We start from the raw sequence: 5615 nt of genomic DNA, 5'->3' as shown, positions 1-5615 counted from the left end.
AAATTTATTTCTCACACTTCTGTTGTCTGGAAATCAGACATCAGGGTGACCACATGGTGAGGCTCTATGTCTGGTGAGGCCCACTTCCTAGTTCTTAGATGATATCTTTTCGTCATGTCCTAACATGGAAGAGGAGGTGAAGAGCTTTCTCAGGCAACTTTTATTAGGGCACTAATTCCATTTACGAGGGCTCTGCTCTGATGACCCAGTGATCTCCCAAAGGCCCCAGACTCCTATTATCACCTTGGGGGTTAGGTGAATTCAACGTACCAATTTGTGAGAGACACAAACATTCAACCATAGCAAGAGGTAAATTTAAGGAGTCAGCAACCTTCCTGTTTACCACATAGAGAAACTAAACAATGAAGTCAGCGACACAGTTGGCAGCAGAACCAAGCTACAGAGACAAAGCCCCAAATATTATCCTTGTGTCCAGCTGTAGCTAATTAGACTTAGATTCCTCAGATACAGAAGCCAGTAAATTTCTCTTTTTTTTCCTCTGCTAAAGCTTTGTTCAGATGGGTTTCTGTTACTTGCCACCAAAAGATTCCTGACCAAAAAAAAATAAAATTAAGATTTTAATATATTTTTAAGGGAACTTCAGCAAGTCTACACTTAATCTCAACCTGTGACTCTGAAAAGAAGAAACATTTGATTTTTAGCTATTCAAATAAGTCCCTCCCACACTACTAATACACATTCAGTATTTCATTTGGCTGAATTTTAAGCCACTTCAGTTTTTCAGAGCTAAATTTTATTTTTTCTTAAATATTTATTGAGCAAGAATTTCCTTCCACTAATTAGTTTGCTACCACATTTTTTGTCATCATATCTCAATTCACAGTATGTTACATTAAAGAGGTGTTAATTGTCTAATGCCATTAGAAGATTCACCACAGCTGACATGCCAAGAAAATGAGTGATTTGATTAGGTTACATAAAGGTTGTCTAAAAAAACTTAGAATAGTCAGTGTTAGTAATGCAAGTTTCCATAAACAATATTATTTGGGAAAATGATCTTAAATTAGAATGATCTCAATGAGGTTTAAAAAAATCTGTCTTCTGTGGATGACCTAATATAAGAAGAAATAAGATGTATTTAAAGGCTAAAGGATTCAAGTCAGAAAAATATAGGTTCAAATTCTGGCTCATAAGGTACCAGTTGGTTTTGGAAATTTACTTAACCTCTCTAATCTATACATTTTCATTCCTAAAACTAGAATGTCCATTTTTCAGGTCTGTAATGGGGATTGCATATTACATGAAATCATATAGCATCATGCTAGGTACAGCAACAAAAACAGTAACAAATAAACATATGAACAAAACATATAAAGATTCTCAACAGTACTGTATCAGTCAATTACCAGTTAGACATACGTTACACCATAGACATTCTCAAGAAGAATGCATTTAATGCGAGGAATTAGTTACTTACAAAACTGTAGAAAGGACAAGAGAATCAAAGAGCAGTGAAAGTTTTCAGGAGAAAAGGAAGTTTCAAGAACTTCAGTAAAGCACCGCTGATAGCTCAGTTGCCACGCTAAAGCCGGAATGCCACTACTAGCTCATTTGACCCCTTTCTGTCAATAGAAAAATGATTCTGTTTCTGCAAGACACTATACCTCCAATTAGTATAACTACCATAATACAAAGATCCTGTTAGAATAATAACTTTAATTACATCTGTTAATTACAAGTTGTAATAAAATGCGTGTCCATCTAAAATATGAAGTTTGGGCCCTTAGATAAAATGCCCTTGTGCAGTACACAACCTATAGGCTTCTGACTTATGTTCCTCTTGATGAGGCTCAAAATAAAATTTTACTTCTCTACTATTATATAAAAGCTATTACATGATACTAATAGCGTCAAACACCAAGATGATCTATTTCTTCACTGCTTCATCCTAACTAGTAATGAGAATTTATAATGATTTTGCTTAAGATCCTAATTTTGAATTCTACATTTCACATGTATGAATTCACAAGCGCTCATGATTTTTTCCTCCACTTATTTATTCCTATATTGAGGCCTGTGTTTTAACTCATTTTTTCCTTGGTTAGACCCCATTTTTTTAGAATTGAATGTTTATATGATATATTCTCTGAATTCTTGTATATCTGCAAATAACATATGTATAGCCCTAACAGTTGAAATGTTATCTTGGCTGGTATTTGATTGTTATTTTTTCCGTAGTCCATATGTGATATAGATGAAAACTCCAAGACTAGCTTGAATCCTTTCTTCTCCCTTTTAAATGTATTATTTTAGTGTGGAAACTACTATGATTTCTGTTATTTCTATAGTTTAATATTACTTCAGGATATGCCTTTGTATTGCTTTTCTAATCAACCTTGGCTGAAATTTGGTCTACATTTTCATCTGCTTTCTCCAGTCTGTTAAATTTTTATAATATTTTAACTATTGCCTCAAATTCAATTCTTCTGATTTCTCTTTCTGTAGCAAGTTATTTCCAAATTAATTCTTCTAGATCTTCCAATTCTCTCATCTTTTCCCTCACAATTTCCATCACTGTATTTTTGCTCTGTGCTTTGAGACAATTATCCCACTTCTTCCAGGCCACATATTCAAATCTCAAGAGTAAATATACTCATCATTTTACCTAATGGGTTTTTCCAATTTGAAGATCAAATTTTACATTCCAGAAAGCAATTTGTATACTGTAATCAAATCTCTTTATCTGGATTTATAATTTTTGTTTATGTTGTTATTAGTTGGCTTCAGCAACATCATTTCATTGAATTGCAGCTGTTTAGATTATTCTGATAGTATGTGAAATTCTCATTCTCTTTCTCCTCCTCTCCCCCCACCCGACATTTATCTAGGACCCATAGGTTAGTGCTGTGTTTCTTCTGCTGATTATTCGTCATTCTGTTTAATTTAGGGGTATAGGACCAATAGTTGTGCTGGCTTACATGATGATAACATTATTAGTATATTAGTATCATTACTGTTATTCATGGCAGTCTGTCCTGGTAAGTGTGTAGCAGACAGTCAGGTATGTTTCCAGGCCTCAACCAAGTTACAACCAAGAAAAAATCAGTTGTCCTTTGGCACCTGATAACGATATCAAGAGATCCTCGAACTGTCGATGATCCAGTGTCACTTTATGTTATTATCCTATTTTTCATAGGACAAGTTCTCTCCATGAATCCCTGATGAAATCTTCTGATAGAAATCAGAAGAATGGTGGCTTATAGGAGGGGCAGACTGACCTGAAGGAGATGCAAGATAAATTTCTTGTTTGAGGGAAATGTTCTGTATCTCGATTACAGGATGTATACATTTTTCCAACTCATAGAATTTTACACCTAATGTATGTGGATACCACCATATGTAAATTATACCTCAAAAGAAAATAAATAATTCTTTAAAGATACCAGAATAGTAGCAAATACACTATTATATGTTTACTAAGATATATATCTAGCTATCTTATCCATCCCTTTATGTGTATGCGTAGAGATGTCTTGAATGTTGTTTTTGTTTTTTATGAGCACTTTGGATTTTTAAAAATTTATTTTTGGTAATTGTGTTTGTTACTGTTTGAGAGAGACACATGTACAGAGTCAAAAGAAAGGAGTGATAGTCTTAAAATCCAGTTCTTTTCCAATTTGGGGTGAATTGACAACTTTGGTATAGTGCCTTATAGTTGAGGGTCTTAATTTGATGAGTCATATCATTCAGGGATGCCTCCCCATCCGGCCACATACTTGCTTTTGTTTACAGCTTTCTTTCCCTTATTTTTCTCCTCTGAAATTTTCTTCTTCTTTTCCAGTCAAAATCTCCCCTGTCAATGGGAAGGAAGGTGGCTTTTCAGATACTCTGTTAAGAATTGCTTCTGAATTGTGCTGCCTCACATTTTTCCTGGCATTTTATAGAATTCATTAACAACCTGGCTGCCTCCTTATGTCAACCCGACATATTTATAGACACAGCTTGTAGTCCTTTTGTAGATAAAATTGTATTTTAAACAAGAAAAATAAATGAACAAAGAAAATAATTTCTGATTAGATGCTCTAGAAACTGTTTAGCCAAGATGACTACTTTCTCTAAACCTATTGAACTTGTTAGGACATAAGATAAAACAACAACAACAATAAAGCTTACAGTTTATTGGTTTTTGCTTGTTTTTGTTTTTTGCTTTGTATTTACCCTGAATTTGGAAAGAATTACTTCTTACCATTGCTCTGAATGTGAATAAATTTTATGTTTGTGAAAGACAAGCTTCTGTTTATCGTCACTAATCTTTTCTCAAAATGATAACCAGCCAAAAGACCCTCAGAGATTCATATCTTTGGGAAGAATTACTTGAGGGTTTTTCCTAGATTGGAAATTATAGCTTAAAGAGATGATACGGTACTCTATTTTTATGTCAGTATTTTCATATCACAATTTCACTTTAACTACAAATTTTAATTGGAGACTTTTAGATGAAAAAAGCAGAGGAAGTGATTAGCAAATGATGCCTATAAGTTTTCAAATATTAATGAAATTATTTATCCACAATGTTCCCACCCATTGGAATGAAGGGAGAAAGCCTCACACACTACAAAACTTCTAACTTCCATTAGTAAAATATTATTATCCTGTGCAAATACTGTGTAGCATTACTGCCCAGAAGCTAAGACTATTAAAGCATTACCATAGAAAAGCTTATGTTATATTTATCACAGAGAGCATACAGATGTCAAGTGTAATGGTGTTGGGCCCAAAAGATTTTTTAAATTATGTTTTTCACTTCTCTATTAGCGTTATAATGCTACAAGGAAAAAAAAAAGTCTGACGGCTACATTATGGATTTATGCAAACTACCACAAACTAAGCAAAATAGCAGACACCTTCATACAAGGGGAAAATGTTCCAAAGCAGGTGCACTAGAATTCTTTCATGACTGTCAAAAACCGTACCCTGTGAACTCTTTCTTGAATTAATTCAGAATAATTTCCTCCAAATATAGAAGCCTTCATTCGGACTATCAATTTACAGTAGCCTTCTAAATGCCAAGCAAACAGTCTTTAATATACTGCGCATCTGATTATAGCAAACAATTAACTGAGAACAAATTCCTTCCACAGAGTTTCAAGGATTTTTAGTATTAACTATTTAACAGTGTTTATGTTTTAATTGTTTTTTTCCCTTCAATCACTTTTGGCTATCTCACATTCTGTTTATTAAAAGAAAAGTTAATATCTATTTCTATCTACCTCTAATTTATTGCCTTCCACTTCAGAATGCTCCCTGTTCTCATATGATACAGAATAAATTAGACCTCATTGATTTCCATTATAATCATAGCTATTGTGTAGCCTTCATTATTATATCTGTCATTTGCTTTCTTTTCTCTCCCACATAAATAATGACAATATTTCCAATTTTTTTTTAGTAAGTTCTGAATTAAGGGCAACCTTGTGCTTCTTATTGGGCTTATTCTCCTCTCAACTTTTCAAATCAACCTTTAAAAGTTAATGTAGGGGCTTCCCTGGTGGCGCAGTGGTTGCGCGTCCGCCTGCCGATGCAGGGGAACCGGGTTCGCGCCCCGGTCTGGGAGGATCCCACGTGCCGCGGAGCGGCTGGGCCCGTGAGCCATG

The sequence above is a fragment of the Physeter macrocephalus genome, chromosome 1, assembly GCF_002837175.3.
Source record: "Physeter macrocephalus isolate SW-GA chromosome 1, ASM283717v5, whole genome shotgun sequence".
NCBI classification, from domain to species: Eukaryota; Metazoa; Chordata; class Mammalia; order Artiodactyla; family Physeteridae; genus Physeter; species Physeter macrocephalus.
Note: the sequence above shows the minus strand (reverse complement) of the source record.